General features: G+C 44.2%; 1 protein-coding gene and 1 long non-coding RNA gene across 2 annotated transcripts in view; one reads left to right on the plus strand and one right to left on the minus strand.

Annotated features, from left to right (window-relative positions):
* The window catches only part of LOC140479119 (interleukin-20 receptor subunit beta-like), a 75,377-nt gene that overhangs the window by 46,109 nt on the left and 11,283 nt on the right, over positions 1-17,985 (minus strand). The window lies entirely within an intron of this gene.
* On the plus strand, positions 152-7,032 carry LOC140479120 (uncharacterized). The gene is made up of 2 exons (XR_011960943.1): positions 152-310; positions 6,251-7,032. It is a non-coding gene; the product is annotated as an uncharacterized lncRNA (long non-coding RNA).

The raw sequence follows: 17,985 nt of genomic DNA on the forward strand, positions 1-17,985 counted from the left end.
AATTCAGAGAAACGATATCTTGAGGAGGCAAGCTTTGAAACAGTTGTTTGAAAGAGTGCTTCCAGTTTGAGGGTGGCTATTTACGCGTCTCCTCGGTCACCTGCTTCCCAGAAGAGAGATTTCAGTTGCCTCCCACTAATTCCTGAATTCTCTGAAAAGCCCGAGAGTGCAGTGACCCTGAGCGCTGTCGATCAGCGTCCAGGGTGTAATTCAATCCCTCGCACCCCATGCGCTTACCTCTCCCTGGTGTTGAAACGAGAAAGGCTGATGTGAACATGACATTTAGAAACTGCCTTAAAACCATTCTGAAGTAAGTGTTTCCCTTTCGTCACGCATTTTCTTCTTTGATCTCTGTCGCTGTTCGCGGTCTTTCTCTCAGTTTGGGAAACCTGCCACTCCACGCTGTATTCCGATTGTCCCAGTCTCAGGGAGTTCTGTTTATCAAGCCTTGTCTTGTTTCATGTTGCAGAACACGCAGTCTTGACTGCGGGGGTTAAAAAAAAATGCAACTGGGAGGACGTTATGCAAATGTCTTGAGGGAAGGCGAGCAAAAGTGTTTCTCCATAAATTGCTTTAATACTTGGTAACTGCTGCAAGTCACCCTTTGTTGCTGCTCGTTAGAAGTAAATAAAAACTTGCATTTATATAGCGTTGCTTACAACCTCAGAGTGCTTGACAGACAATTAAGTACCTTTTGAAGTTATCATCCCAGCTGCAAGATAGAGCATAGAACTGGACAGCCCAGAACCGGCCCCTCAGCCCACCATGTTGTGCCAAACATGACGCCAAATGAAACCTAATCCATATCACACCAATTGCAGAAAGTGAATAATCTTTCCAGCACTGCTTGAGGGTCTAAGGAACAGGCATGTTTTCTCCAGGACAAATATGCTTACCTATTTAATTGCCTTTCTCCCCTCACAACCACCCAACCATGATCTCATTCCCTCAAATACCACCTTGCCCCTCCAATCTGTTTGTGACCTCCTGACATATCCCCCTCCAACTCTAACAAGACCTCTCAATCACCACTAAATTCCTTGTACTCTGAGTTCTCACTGCCTCCCTTGTGCCACGGGTTTTCCTGCCTGGCAAGTAGGCAACTGTCATTCAGTGGGGGTACTTCAAATAGGAAAAACAGCAGAAAAGGCTCAAAGGCCATCCTGCAATTAAAACAATGGCAATTCAGGAAACTTATAATTCCAATTTCTTCTCCCTAACTCCAAATGCCCTTATTCTGATCATACAACCATGTAAACCTATGAGCGGTGCTGTAAAGACTTCTGTCTTCTGGAACTGTTCCTCTGTTTACAAGTTGGGCTTCCTCAGTCCTTATCAAGCAAAAGATAAGACTCTGGGACTGCAAAGATAAGTAGGAAGTGATACAAATCATCTGATTGTCCAGACCTGGAATAAGCATGTATGAACAGGATCCTTACATTATGAATGCTACAAATAAAACTGAAGTGATCCAAGTAGTAAGTAAATAGAAAGGCAAATGGAATTTTGTCTTTTGTCACGAGGGAGTTGGAGTTTAAAAATATAGAAGGCTTGTTACACCTGTACAGTTGGTGAGGCCACCTGCAGTACTGTGCGCAGTCTTGGTCCCCATATCGAAGAAAAATATACAATGTGATTGGAGGCAGTTCAAAAGAGATTCACTAGACTGACTTCTCGGATGAAAGAGTTGACTTATCAAGGACAGCTAAATAGTTTAGGCCTTTATTCATTATGGTTTAGAAGAATGAGAGGTGAGGTTATTGAATCTGAGAGGACTTGACAGGGTAGATGTTGAAAAGGTGTTTTCAGTGTTTGGGAGAGGCATAAACTAGGAGACACAGTTACTGAATAAGGGGACATGCATTTAAGACTGAAATATGAGGAATGTCTGCTCTCAGAGGGTTATGAACATTTATATTTCTCCAACCGGAGTGTTGTGGAGGCTAGATCACCAACTATTTAAAGAGGAGGTGGATAGATTTATGAAATAGCGGGGAGTTGAGGGCCGTGAGGAGCTGGCATTAAAGAGGAGTTGATGTCTGAGGCAGATCAACCATGATTTTGTTGAAATGTGGGGCCTATTCTTATGCTCTAAAAGACACACCAGGTGATTTTGAACAGGTCAGTGTTACATTCTTGTGCAAAGATTTGGAATGGGAATCTCTCCAGTAAAGGAGGGTGGAAGCTAGACTGATTGTATTGTCTAAAATATGGAATGAACTGGGGAGAAATAACAGAAACAAAAACCTGGTGCCCTCTTGCAATGATAATACATGGTATAACCATCCACACAAACTATAAAGTCCTTCTGTTTCCAAGACAATCTTTTGTCCCAGAATAACCTCACAATGGAACATGCGACCATAAGAAATAGCCAGAATCCTATCACTTAACCTCTGGACCCAGGCAAAATGTTTCTTGATTGACAGCTCTGGCTCACTGATTGATCTGTCCATTGACAAGGTTTAGTTTTAAAAGCTAAAGAGCTCTCAAAAGTTTCCAGTTTTTGCTGTTTATTCTTTAAAGAATCATGATGATTGCCATTTTACTGGCTATTAGTGAAAGGCATTTTATAAAACAGTGTAAACTATAAAGGCAACACTTAAACCTTTTTAACACATCCTATTGCCTCTATAGGGTTCATTAGTTATAAGCAGCAGTGCCATAGCTTGGCCCAGCAGAGTGGTCGGAGGAGCATGGCTTGGCATAGAAGGTGTGACGGGTGGGTGGAAGGATTAGGTGGTGTGGATAGAGCATGGGAAGTGTTTGCAGGTCAGAGTGTGTGCAGGCTAGAAGGACCTACTCCTGAAAATCAGGTGATGTAGAAATTTTAGTTTTAAGGCAGAGATAGAGGGATTTTTGATTATTGGGGAGAATGAATGACTCTTGGGGAAATTCAGGAATGTAAAACTGAAGTTGAGTTCTGACAAAGGGTCACTCGACCTGAAACTATGGCTTCTCTCCACAGATGCTGCCAGACCTGCCGAGCTTTTCCAGCCACTTCTGTTATTGTTGCAGGAAGATTTACAAGGATGTTGCCAGGGATGGAGGGTTTGAGCTATAGGGAGAGGCTGAACAGGCTGGGGCTGTTTTTCATGGGGCTTCAGAGGCGATGGGGTGACCTTATGGCATTTTATAAAATCATGAGGCACATGGATAGGGTAAATAGACAAGGTCTTTTCCCTGGGGTGTGGGAGTCCACAACTGGAAGGCAGAGGTTTAGGGTGAGAGAGAAATGATTTAAAGGGGACCTGAGGGACAACTTTTTCACGCAGAGGGTGGTACATGAATGAGCTGCCAGAGGAAGTGGTGGAGACTGGTACAATCACAGCATTTAAAAGGCATCTGGATGTTTGTATGAATAGGAAAGGTTTAGAGGGATATGAGCCAAATGCTGACAAATGGGACTAGATTAGGTTAGGATATCTGGTCAGCATGGACAAGTTGGACCGCAGGTTTTGCTTCTGTGCTGTACATCTCTTTGACTCTATGAATGTAAAGTTAAACATTAAAATCAGATCAGCCATGATCTTATTGAATAGTGGAGCAGGTTTGAAGAGCTAAGCAGCCTCCCTGTTGTTCCTTGATTGTACGTTTGTATCTTACTGTTCTTATTATAACTGGGACAATGTACCTCGGCACTGAGATGGGTCCCTTGAACAGCCCGCCTGCACATCTGGCAACACCTGCCACCACTTTTAAATCATTCCCAGGGGCATTGGGCCCAACAGTGGGTAGCACCCTAACCCCAAAAATTAACATCGTGCCTCTGAAATCACTTTTCCTTTGTCCCAGGCCCTGCTGAGCCAGGAACTTTCCCAACTCCCACTAACTACCCGTCTGGAAGTTGGAAATCCAGCTGGTAATTTCTGAAGTAGAGTTAGCATGCACCCAGCTTCCAACTTCAAAGCAAGCGTGTTAATAAGTAAGCTAATGATAGCAAGCTAATCACTGCCCTCAACACGTCCTAGTCTCTTTTGAAATGTGTCAAACTGAACGTGACCCTAGTTCCGCTGGACGTAGTCTCATTGCTGCTTCGAAGGTTTGTGCAGTTACACATGATATAATGATTGGCGCCTGTAATCTGGACTGACGCTCCAGAGCAGTATGGAGGGAATGCCACCCTGTTAAGGGACTATCCTTCAATAAGACTAAACTAAGGCTTCAGCTGCACCATCCAGAGCTTCATATGGGGACCTAAGATCCTGTGACACTTAAGAACAGCAGGGTGTTGCCTCATTCAACATTTCTACATGAACTATTAAGCACCAATGATTACAGAGGTTTTGCTGGTACAAAATAATGACTGCGGCACTTAATTGGAGCACAGTCCTCAAATACTTTTAGAGTTTCAACAACAACAGTGGGCGGCACAGTGACAGAGTGGTTAGCACTGCTGCCTCACAGCGCCAGAGACCCGGGTTCATTTCCCGCCTCAGGTGACTAACTGTGTGGAGTTTGCACGTCCTCCCCGTGTCTGCGTGGGTTTCCTCCGGGTGCTCCGGTTTCCTCCCACAGTCCAAAGATGTGCAGGTTAGGTGAATTGGCCATCCTAAATTGCCCGTAGTGTTAGGTAAGGGGTAAATGTAAGGGTATGGGTGGGTTGCGCTTCGGCGGGGCGGTGTGGACTTGTTGGGCTGAAGGGCCTGTTTCCACACTGTAAGTAATCTAATCTAATCTAAACAACAACAAGGGAAGCTGGGATTGTTCTCCTTAAAGCAGATAAAATCAAGAAAGTAAAAGACAACATCTTTAAGGGGATATTGATTGCACTGGCAGAAGTTTCAGGAAGCAATGTTCACAGTAGTAAGTTAATTGGCAGAAAATGCAGGATGTAGATTAAAATAATTATTTTCTTATATCATGACATGAAATGCATTGCATGGCAGGGTGATGAAAGTAAATTCAATTTTAACGTGTAAATGTGACTGAATATACACATGAAAAAGAAAATAGTTTGAACCTGGGGAAAACAAACAGAAGGGATGGATTGATTAGATAGCTCTTTCAAAGGGTAAACCTGGGCGTGATCAGTCAAATGGCATCCTACTGTAATGTATCATTCACTGATACTCTGAATGATATGAACTGATAAGCAGGGGGAAGGAGGTGGTGAACATGGGGTGGCTAGGGAAGGTATATCTGAAGAAGGAGCATGGGTAGATTACAAAATGGTTTAGCAAATAGTGCGGTAAAGGGAAGGGGAGACTGTGCAAGAGGTCAGATCGTAAAAAGACCTCAGCGCTGTGAGAGGAAACCATACAATTGCAAAAGGTCAGAGACATAGGCCATTAAACACAAAATTGAGAACTTTAAGTGTGAAGGTGCTGGGGGACTGGGAACCAGTGTAGGTCGGCAACGATTGGAGCTGAACGTGGTACCCAACATGAACTCCAGAGTTTTGTTTTAGCTGAATGACAGTACATAAAGGATGGAATGCTCACCAAGAGAACAAGAGAGTACTTGAGTCCAACAGTGACAAAGACGTAGGAGATAGTTGGGCTGAGGCAGGGACAAAGAGAATATGAGACCAAACAACCAGACAAAAGTTCTGGTCAGTCTTACTCAACTTTGAGAATTTGCCAGTTAAGTATTGTAGAGTAATATGAGCCTGTAGATTACAACCCACAAAGATCCCTATCCCAATAACAGAAATAGCTGGGGAAACTCAGCATGATGAGAATAGGATGGGAGGAGGGGGGAACGAGTGAACGATAAATGGAGATGGAGCCCAGAGAGAGAGAAAAACAGTTGGGCAGACAAAGGGTGGCATGGTGGCTCAGTGGTTAGCACTGCTGTCTCACAGTATCAGGGTCCCAGGTTCAATTCCAGCCTCGGGTGACTGTCTGTGTGGAGTTTGCACGTTCTCCCGGTGTCTGTGTGGGTTTCCTCCCACAGTCCAAAGATGGCTTTTTTACATCCAAAGATTTGCAGGTCAAGTGAATTGGCCATACGAAATTGCCCGTAGTGTTAGGTGCATTAGTCAGAGGGAGTGGGTCTGGGTGGGTTACTCTTTAGAGGGTCGGTGTGGACTAGTTGGGCCGAAGGGCCTGTCCACACTGTAGGGAATCTAATCTAATCAAGAAATAAGTAAGGGTCAGCCTGGGAGAATCAAGAGCTGCTAATGGGGACCATTCGTAGCTCACAATGGGTTGTTTGTGGTAGCAGCCCACATGATGAATACCACCCACCACATGAAAAGCAGATACTCATGTGACTCAGTCAGTGTTGTCTATCTCATGTGCTGCAGGCAAGGATACTCCGAGGCGTGGTATATTGGTGAGACCATGCAGAAGCTATGACAATGGATGAATAGACACTGTACAACAATCGTCAGACAGGAATGTTCCCTCCCAGTGGGGGGGGGATACTTCAGCAGTCAAAGACATCAGCCTCCAATCTTCGAGTAAGCGTCCTCCCAAGGCAGCCTTCGAGATACACAACAATGCAAAATTACTGAGCAGAAACTGATAGCCAAGCTCCACACCCATAAAGTCAGCTTCAACTGTGATTTTGAGTTCCTGTCGCACTACATCCAACCCCACCACACTGTTCTGTATCTGTAAAATCTTCCCTACTGTTCTGTTTTGACCATCACCTTATCAACTTATGATTTCTCTACCTTAATTGGTTTGTACAGTTTTGGATTACTTATACTTTAGTTTGACCCTCGACATGTGACTCTAAACCTATTATGTTATTTCAGTCGTTTGGAATTTGTCTCCAGCACCACCTTATTTTCATTTTTTTGGTATTATCACTGCCTCATTTAGTTGGATTATGGGTCATCATTTTGCTTGTTATTCAGCTGTTGACACTTTACTCATACCCGCTGACACCTTTGATCGCCTGCAGAGACCTATTATTCGGCCTGTTGACACTCCACTCCCACCATTTGTATGATCTTTTGATCTCTCTGCCCATGATCTCTTTGCCTATGAATTTGTGTCTGTGTGCATCTCTCTCACTTCACCTGAGAAAGGGGCTACGCTCCAAAAGCTTGTGATTTCAAATAAACCTGTTGGATTATAACCTGGTGTCATGTGACTTCTGAGTTTGTCCACCGCAGCCCGGCACCTCTGCATAATGTGATGACAAGGTCTGGTGTGGGCTAAGAATATGGGAGAAGGTGCTCAGGTCCTAAAATTATTGAACACAATATTGAGTACAAAAGGCTATAAAGTTCCAAAGTGAGGTGCTGTTCTTCCAGCTTGCACTGAACTTTTCTGGAGCACTGCAGCAAGCCTGAGACAGAGTTTTTGGCCAAGGAACATGGCGGTGTGTTGAACTGGCAGGGAATAGGAAGCTCAGGGTCATTTTTGAGGACAGAGCATAGGTGTTCTGCAAAGTGGTCACCCAGTCTATGTCTTCTTCTCTCCAGTACAGAAAGGATCATGTTGTGAGCAGCAAATACAGTAGACTGGAATGTGTGCTTGGGCCCTTAGATAGTGAGCAGGGAGGAAGTAAACGTACAAGTTTTGCACCTTCTGTGATTGCATGGGAAGGTGCCACGGGACAGTGGGAGATGCTGGGAGTGAAGGAGGTGTATCCCAGACAGAATGATCCCTGCAGTAGGCTGACAAAGGAGGGGAGGGGAATATATGTCTGGTGGTGGCATCCTGCTGGGGATGGCTGAAGTAGTGGCTAATGATCCTCTGGATGTGGATATTGGTGGGATGAGGGGTGGTGGTGCTACTATTATAGGTGTTATTGGAGGGAAGAGAAGGTGTGAGGTCTGAAGTGTGGGTCAGACATGACTGCGGGCCTTTCAACCACGGTGGTGGGGAATCCTCGTTTGAGGTAGACAGTGGACATTTTGCAGGCCCCCTTTTAGAAGCTGGCATGTCAGCACAGGTGCAAAAGAGACAAAGAAACTGGGAGAATGGAATAGAGTCTTTATAGGAAGCAGAGTGTGAGGATATATATTCCAGATAACTGTGGGAGTCAGTGGATTTGTCGTAGATGTTGGTCTCATTGCAGAACACCCTCATTCTTTCTACAAAATGACCCTGAGCTTCCTGTTGCCTGCTACTTCAACACAACACTGCGTTCCCATGCCAACATTTCTGTCTTGGACTTTGGTTAAGTGTCATTTGTGTCAAGGGTTTTATAGCTTCTTTTCATTGCAGAGCCTAATGAATATTCACACCATATCTTTCCTCATTAACTACCTGCTCTGCCCCTTATCAGATCCCATTCCCAGAATAACCTGCCTCTGACCAGACATTCACTGAAAGACTAGCATCTGCTTCACCTTTAAAGGGCCTCTGTGCACCCACACAATCATTGGTAATCCAACGTTGCCCCTCACTGGCACAGCAGCTTCAAGATATGCGGCTCATGGGCACGCAGCCAACATGGCTGGCACCCCCTCACATATACAAGCTCCACTCTCCCTCTGTTCAACCAATTACATGTCCTCAACTACACCCTGTCTAAACTCCCCAAGTCAGCACTACCCTGTCCGCACTGCACATGGTAGATCCACAGCTTTTCATTGTCCAGTAGGGGAATATCACATCCAGAGTCAAAGGTTGAGGTGCTGGAAAATCACAGAAGGTCATGCAGCATCCAAGGAGCAGGAGAGTCGATGTTTCGAGCATAAGCTCTTCATCAGGAATGACATTCGAAACGTCACCTCTCCTGCTCCTCGGATGCTGCCTGGCCGACTGTGATTTTCAGCACCATACCTCTTGACTCTGATTTCCAGCATCTGCAGTCCTCACTTTCTCTAAACATCACATCCAGGCAAACAATCAAACAATTTATTTATTTGTCGCTAACAAAAGCAAAACGAAATGAATAGAGGTTGCAGTTGATGCCCCGGTGTTGGTGTGACGACCAATGACTATTAAACATTTCATGTTGATCTCCTGCACCCAACACCTCCTGGAAGCGAGGGTCAATGAGTTTCTGTTTGGCATGTGGAACGCAATGCAGCTGATCTGTCAGGCACAAGGGGACCTTCGCCCTCCACAATGTCCTTGTCATCCCCTTCCCAGAAGACTGCTCCTTTCCCCCACTTCCTCAGCATCTTTCACCTCATCGTATTGACTGCTCCAATTTTGCAGAGCACAGTCCACCAGGATAATGGGGCACTCTCTGACCAGACTTTCATGGAGGCCTCACTCACCCCTAACCCCAGACTAGTCCATGCAATGGATCCACATCTTTTGGAACCACATTGTGTCCTCCACCTTGGACCTGGTCACTTGGGGTGAAGGTGTCACTCTGATCAGTGCAGAGATGAAGAGGAACTCTTTTCTCTCTGACGGTAGTGAATCTGTGGAATTCTTTACCACAGAAGGCTATTGAATATTTTCAAGGTTAAATAGACAGATCATTAATCAATAAGGGAATCGAGTGTTATAGCGTAAAGGCAGGAAAGTAAAGTTGAGCCTTATCAAATCATGATTCCTGAAGAAGGGCTTATGCCCGAAACGTCGATTCTCCTGCTCCTTGGATGCTGCCTGACCTGCTGCGCTTTTCCAGCAACACATTTTCAGCCCTTATCAAATCAGCCATGATCTCACTGTATGGCCGAGCAGACTCAATGGGCAGAATGGCCTACTTCTGCTCCTACATTTTATAATCTTATAGACTGCACTTGAAAAGTACTTCATTGGCTGTGGAGGGCTGACGGCCGTAAAAGGTGCTACATAAATGTAGTCATGATTCAGAGATGCTGGTGTTGGACTGGGGTGTACAAAGTTAAAAATCACACAACACCAGGTTATAGTCCAACAGGTTTAACTGGAAGCACTAGCTTTCGGACCGACGCTCCTTCATCAAGTGCTCCTTCACCACCTAATGAAGAAGCATCACTCCAAAAGCTAATGCTTCCAATTAAACCTGTTGGACCTGGTGGTCTGTGATTTTTAACAAACTACATAATCGTAAGTTGCTCCTTTTTTACAAAATTTCAACTGTTTTAATGTAAACCTCACAGCCTGAGCACTAAGGGTTCTTTCCCTGATTTACTTTTGCACTTCCAACATTTTCTGTTTTTATTGTGAATTTATCGGGGTTCTTTTTGCCTTGGTCTATCAAATGAGGCCATGACAATGGAATGATCACTGTGGTTGAAGAGTTAGTTTAAGAGCAGAGGTTATGCAGGTTGGGTCTATACTCAATGGAACTTATGTGAGCGTATCATATTTAGCCACAAAGTTCTGATGGGTCTTGGCAGCGTAGGTTCAGAGAGGATGCCACACCTCATGTGGGAATCTAGAACTATGTATCACAGTTGCATAGTAAGAGACAAGGATGAAGAGGAATTTCTTTTCTCAGGGAACCATTAGCTATTGGAACCTTCTTCCCCAGTAGGCAGTGAAGGCTGGGTCAGCGAATATATCCAAGTCTGAATCAAACAGATCTTTGAGCTACTGTACAAGTGAGCAAAGAGAGGACAGACCCGAAAGTGGAGTGAAGGCCACAATCAGATCCATTAAGATCTGTTGGCAGAAAAGGCTTGAGGGAATTCCTGTTTCAATATCTTCTGATCATAGGTCATCATTAGATGCAAAGTAAGTCAGCAGAGTCTGGTAGTCAATATTGTAAATGCTCTATAAACAAGTAATATAAAACAAAGAGCTGTGAATTCTGGAGATCACAGACAAAAACAGAAACTGCTGGAAAAACTCAGCAGCTGCAGGGCAGGGGCGTTGGGGAATGCCGAATTGACATTTCAAGTCTGTGGCTCCTCAGAAGGGTCACTGGACTCGAACTGCTAGCTCTGCTTTCTCTCCACAGATGCTGCCAGACCCGCTGAGTCTCTCCAGCGATTTCTGTTTCTGCTAAGAAACAGGGAGAAAGTGAGGACTGCAGATGTTGGAGATCAGAGTCGAAGAGTGTGGTGATGGAAAAGCACAGCAGGTCAGGCAGCAACCGAGGAGCAGGAGAGTTGACGTTTCGAGCATAAGCACTTCATCAGAAAAGAAACAGCAATACTTCGAAACTAACATACTGGTCACACTTGGAGCACTGATCTGATTCATACAGAACAAGTTCAGGCAATTCTGTACCATTGGCAGGTTTTTCTGGTTTTTCCTTCTAGAATGTTGTGTGGCTGAACCATACACCACTGAAGATCATCAATCAGCCTTCAGCTGGCCTCACCTTGGTGGGAACCTAGCACGTAGATTGCTGGACGCATTCATACACAGCCTTCCAATAATTTCTCGTAGTCACACATGTCCAAACTGCACTTATTCCCCAATCTCCATTTCCTTGATAATTATAACCAAAATCTTTAAATGGAGAAAGATACATCTTTTTTAAAAATATTTTTATTATTTTTTCACAAGCAGGAGATTAAAACCATAATTCTCGTAGATTCGAGAATAATCCTGGATGGGTTCATTTAAACTTAGTGACTAAATGCCAGGCAGCCACTGTGATCCATTTATTAATCTGATAAATTTTCATGGCGATTGTCACTCTCGTATCTTCTTGTGTCTGACACAAAACTACAGCTCACACTGACACAGAACAATAAACTAGCAGTAGCCCAGCACAGAGGCCATCTTTAGGGCCTCTACATTTGATAAGATCTTGACTGCCTGGTGCTTTGTAAAGAGCTTGGAAACTGCTCACATTAGGCCTAATGTGCATATACTATAGAAAATAGCCTTGTCTAAACTCCCTGACGCATGAAGAGGGTGTGAATGAGCACAAGCAAGGGGGGCAGATGTTTCTATTGTTCTCTTTCAGAGCTCCTCAGCAAACTAGCTTGACAGGTCAGGCAAGAGTGTGTCACTGTGTGGTTTGATATTAAAAAACATTCCTTTCCTTCGATTCAGCATGCAGTCCAGAGCTGCAATTAAGCCTCACTTCTGCATACATGCAAACCTACATTCATTACACATATTACACACACACATATATACATAATACAATACTCATTTTGCTTTTGTGCACCTTCTTTGCAGCTGTAACTTTGTGCTCCTCACTCTGTTCAATCACCCCATGATCTTTGTATGGTGTGATCTGCCTGTACTGCACACAAACCAAAACATTTCCCTGTACCTAGTTGCATGTGACAATAGTAAATCAAATCGACACCCCCATCTACATCAGCAGAGTGGGTCGAGAACGTCAAGTTCCTGGGAGTGACGATAATCAACAACCTGTCCTGGACTTCCCACGGAGATGTGACGGTCAAGAAGGCACAACACCTCTTCTTCCTCAGGCCACTCGGGAAATTCAGCATGTCCATTCAGACCCTCCCCAACCTTGACAGATGCACTATTGAAAGCAGACGGTCCAGGTGCATTGCAGCCTGGGACAGCAACTGCTCTGCCCAGGATCGTAAGAAACTACAGAAAGTGGTGTGCACAGCCCAGACCATCACAGAAGCCAACCTCCCATCAATGGACTCCATTCACACTTCTTGCTGCTGCAGACATGCTGCCAACATCATCATCAAAGACCCCTCCCACTCCAGTGATACTGTTTTCCAGTCAGACCCCCAGTTAGGCTGCTGAATTGACTCCAACTTCAAATCTAACATTGATCTTACTAATGCTGATCTTGCAATGCACATCTCCTGTGCAGCCATAACGTTGTAGGCCTCGCTCTGTCTCAGCACCGTATGATCTATATGTCCCCGTTTCCTATGGTCTGCCTGTACTGTTCACAAAACAAAGATTTTCACTGTACTTCAGTACATGTGACTATGATAAATCAAACCAAATCAAATCAAAGAATATGCTGGAAAAACCGAGCAGGTCTGACAGCATCTGTGCAGAGAAGAAAACGAGTTAAAGCCTTGTGTTTGGTGTGAATAGGAAGGAGACCAGAATTGCACACAACATTCCAACAGTGGCCTAACCAATGTCCTGTACAGCAGCAACATGACCTCCCAACTCCTGTACTCAATATTCTGACCAATAAAGGAAAGCATACCAAACGCCTTCTTCACTATTCTATCTACCTGCGACTCCACTTTCAAGGAGCTATGAACCTGCACTCCAAGGTCTCTTTGTTCAGCAACATTCCAAGGGCCTTACCATTAAGTGTATAAGTCCTGCTAAGATTTGCTTTCCCTGAATGCAGCACTTCGCATTTATCTGAATTAAACTCCATCTGCCACTTCTCAGCCCATTGGCCCATCTGATCAAGATCCCATTGTAATCTGAGGTAACCCTCTTTGCTGTCCACTACACCTCCAATTTTGGTGTCATCTGCAAACTTACTTACTATACCTCTTATGCTCACATTCAAGCCATTTATGTGAATGACGAAAAGTAGTGGACCCAGCACTGATCTTTGTGGCACTCCACTGGTCACAGGCCTCCAGTCTGAAAAACAACCCTCCTCCACCACCCTCTGTCTTCTACCTTTGAGCCAGTTCTGTATCCAAATGGCTAGTTCTCCCTGTATTCCATAAGAGTTAACTTTGCTAATCAGTCTCCCATGGGGAACCTTGTCAAACGCCTTACTGAAATCCATATAAATTAGATCTACCGCTCTGCCCTCATCAATCCTCTTTGTTACTTCTTCAAAAAACTCAATCAAGTTTGTGAGACATGATTTTCCACACAAAAAGCCATGTTGACTATTCCTAATCAGTCATTGTTTTTCCAAATGCATGTACATCCTGTCCCTTAGGATTCCGTCCAACAACCTGCCCACCACTGAGGTCAGGCTCACTGGTCTATAGTTCCCTGGCTTGTCCTTACCACCCTTCTTAAATAGTGGCACCACGTTAGCCAACCTCCAGTCTTCCAGCACCTCACCTGTGACTATCCATGATACAAGTATTTCAGCAAGAGGCCCAGCAATCACTTATCTAGCTTCCCACAGAGTTCTAGGGTACATCTGATCAGGTCCTGGGGATTTATCCACCTTTATGTGTTTCAAGACATCCAGCACTTCCTCCTCTGTAATATGGACATTTTTCAAGATGTCCCCATCTATTTGATGTTAAAGTTCACTTCAGAATGTAACTTTAAGAAAGTTCTGGAATTTACATATGAAAGAACTGAAACCAACATGTCTATTCTAAAAGATGAGAGACTTAACAAACAATCCAGTTCTTTTCAATATATAATTTGAGTTACATCACACTGTAAACTTTAGCTATAAATTTTGTGTCCTATGAACTTATACTCCACAACCACTTGATGAAGGAGCAGCGCTCCGAAAGCTAGCATTTCCAAATACAGTAAACCTGTTGGACTATAACCTGGTGTTGTGTGATTTTTAACTTGGTCCACCCCAGTCCAACACCGACATCTCCACATCATGACTCAAGGTTGGAATACAGACAGACTCTAACCTCACACCTTTAACAAATTGTGCTGAGATGTCACCTTTGTTTAATAAAACCTTAAGTTCTGTTGGGAATGTGACTTGAAAGTAGTTCCGAGATTTACATGTTAATCGATTGAAATCTGCAACCCATTCTTAGTGATTAAAGATTTAACAACAGTCTAGGTGGTTCAATACATCGCATCAGTTGTATGACACTTTGACCTTTTACTATAAATTCGGTGTCCCATGATCCTGCCCCATCAGCTACCTGACGAAGGAACAGGGCTGTGAAAGCTTGTACTACAAATAAACCTGATGGACTCTAACCTGGTGTGTGATTTTAACTTTGTCCACCCCAGCCAAACACTGGCACCTCCACAACACTTCTAATATTAAGCAAAGTTTAAAAGGAACAATACGCAAACAGTAAACGTGCACAGGGAATCCATAAATATTTTATTCAGCTGCCAAAATTTCAGATCAGAGTCTTTTGCAACTGAAGGAAATAATTTATTTCCCTGGTTGAATGCGAACAAGATCATTTGTAACAGTAAGAAATGAAAGCATTGTATTGTAGAACATTGTCTAATAAATGCAATACCTGTTCCAATAGACTCTGCTCTTCAGTCTCATTCTGTCTGTCGCAACAGAATGAGCCAATGCTGAACTGGACTGTTGGGCTGCGACATCTGTCACTCCACTGATCGCTAGGGTTGTTCAAGACCTAGGCAACCTCATTACCCCTGAGCTGTGCTCCCAACCCAACACCATGCTTGCTCTATTACCAACTTAAAGACTCAATGATTCCAAAGCTATGCAAGCTGGCTTCCCATCTTGAACTGTCCATAAACTTTGCTTCAAAACTTGAAGAACATGAGAAATAGAAGTAGGAATAGACTATTCAGTCCTCTGAGCCTGCTTTGCTATTCAAAGAATACCCATTTTCATAAATCCATACTGACTCCACCGAATTGTACCGTTATTTCTAAGTGTTCTATTATCATGTTCTTTATTATAGATCCTAGCCTTTTCCCGATGATTGATGTGGAGTTAACAGGTGTATAGTTTCCTTTTTCTTCCTTCCATTCTTTCTTAAATTGTGGGGTTTCATTTGCAACTTTTTAAACTTCAGGGATCATTCCAGAGTCTATACAATTTCAATACTCCGGGATGTAGATCATCAGGTCTAAGGGATTTATTTACTTTCAGTTCTATTAATTTCTCAAGAACTACTTTTGTTTTAGTAGCAGCAATATCTTGTACTTCCTCATTAACACTAGACCCTCAATTATCCATTATTTCTGGAAGGCCTTTAGTACTTTCCTCTGGGAAGTTCAGGTACTAAGTATTTGCTTAGTTTTTTCTGCCATTTTCTTATTTCCCTTGCAAATTCTCATGGCTGGTTGTATGGGCCCACATTTGTTTTTTGCTGATCTTCTCCTTTTCACTTACCAGAAGATGCTTTTATAGTTATAATGTTTCTCGCCATGATTCTCATATTCAATTGCCCACTATGATTGAACATCATCACCTTCTATCATATTATGATGAATTTGTTTTCCCCAATTGCTCCTCTACACCAAGGTTGCTCAGTTATCACGCGCAATGCGAATTTGCCTGTAATGTGATTGATGAATTGATGATTAGATTAGATTAGATTCCCTACAGTGTGGAAACAGGCCCTTCGGCCCAACAAGTCCACAACGACCCTCCGAAGAATAACCCACCCAGCTCCATTTGCCTCTGACTAATGCACCTAACACTATGGGCAATTTAGCATGGCCAATCCACCTGACCTGCACATCTTTGGACTGTGGGAGGAAACCAGAGCACCCAGAGGAAACCCACACAGACATGGGGAGAATGTACAAACTCCACACAGACGGTCACCTGAGGCTGGAATTGAACCTGGGACCCTGATGCTGTGAGGCAGCAGGGCTAACCACTGAATTGGGGACACTGTTTCCACAGTGCAAACTTTTAAAATGTGCGTTGACTGTACATCACCAACACTTTAAGTGCTGTTTCTAAAGTGCAATTTTTCTATATGACAGGGTTGCACAAGAATGCAATCATCGCATTATAGAAGAACCGAGTGTATATCATTGATCTAAAATAGCCTAGTCTCTATTTACCTGTAGTTTCTAAGTGTACTGCTCTAGAAAACCATCTCGCATTTTGCTTTCAGAAAGAAAATGTCCCTAACCTCCCTGTAAACATTGATGTGTGTGATCCGCAAGGCCATTGAGCTCTCCGATTAAGCTTGACACAGTAAACAATGATGAGGCAAGGCGAAGTTAAGCCAATGTAATGTGAGACATTTACAAAGGAACTTTCTGTTTCAAAAACAGCCATTAGGATGATTCTAATCAACCATTCACCAAATCAGGAAGCTGGAGTCAATCTGTCTTCCACAACTGCTTATTTACATTTCAGAGATCAATACCAATTTTAAGCTGGAGACAGCGGCTCTCTCCCATTTCCTAACCAACTATCATTGCCAGGGAGAAGAGTCATACAGTCATACAGCACAGAAACAGACCCTTCGGTCCAACTCATTCATGCTGACCAAGTTTCTCAAACTAAACTAGTCCCATTTGCCTGCTTTTGGCCCATATCCCTCCAAAAGGTGGCCTCACCAATGTCTTGTACAACCACAATATGACATTCCAACTCCGTTACTCAATGGCTGGAGCAATGAAGGCTTATGTGCCAAATGCCTTCTTTACCACTCACTCTGCCTGTGACCCAACTTTCAATGAACTACGTACCTGAACCTCTAGATCTCTCTGTGTTCTACAAGACTCCCTGGGGATCAGTCTTTCTTTTTAAACAAGCCACCACCAAACTACCCGTTTGACGAATTACGCAAATAACAAAATACAAGCATTGTTGGTGCAACAATAACAAAATAGGAGGGAAGGAACTACATTTAAATGGAGTTTGAGGAGGGAGTAAGGCATTGCAGCCCCCACCTTGCCCACCTCTCTCTAAAGGCCTCAAAGGTGTTAGTAAACTCCCTTTCTAAAATCACCTAGACAGAAACCTAGAGTACTGGATTAGTGTTGCTGGAAGAGCACAGCAGTTCAGGCAGCATCCAACGAGCAGCGAAATCAACGTTTCGGGCAAAAGCCCTTCATCAGGAATAAAGGCAGTGAGCCTGAAGCATGGAGAGATAAGCTAGAGGAGGGTGGGGGTGGGGAGAGAGTAGCATAGAGTACAATGGGTGAGTGGGGGAGGAGGTGAAGGTGATAGGTCAAGGAGGAGAGGGTGGAGTGGATAGGTGGAAAAGAAGATAGGCAGGTCAGACAAGTCAAGGAGACAGTAACTGAGCTGGAAGTTTGAAACCAGGATGAGGTGGGGGAAGGGGAAATGAGGAAGCTGTTGAAGTCCACATTGATGCCCTGGGTTTGGAGTGTTCCGAGGCGGAAGATGAGGCGTTCTTCCTCCAGGCGTCTGGTGGTGAGGGAGCGGCGGTGAAGGAGGCCCAGGACCTCCATGTCCTCGGCAGAGTGGGAGGGGGAGTTGAAATGTTGGGCCACGGGGCGGTTTGGTTGATTGGTGCGGGTGTCTCGGAGATGTTCCCTAAAGCGCTCTGATGCGAAGGTTTGTAGGGTGGAAGGTGAGCACCAGGGGCGTTCTGTCCTTGTTACGGTTGGAGGGGTGGGGTCTGAGGGCGGAGGTGCGGGATGTGGACGAGATGCGTTGGAGGGCATCTTTAACCACGTG

Source organism: Chiloscyllium punctatum, chromosome 6, assembly GCF_047496795.1.
Source record: "Chiloscyllium punctatum isolate Juve2018m chromosome 6, sChiPun1.3, whole genome shotgun sequence".
In the NCBI taxonomy this organism is placed as follows: Eukaryota; Metazoa; Chordata; class Chondrichthyes; order Orectolobiformes; family Hemiscylliidae; genus Chiloscyllium; species Chiloscyllium punctatum.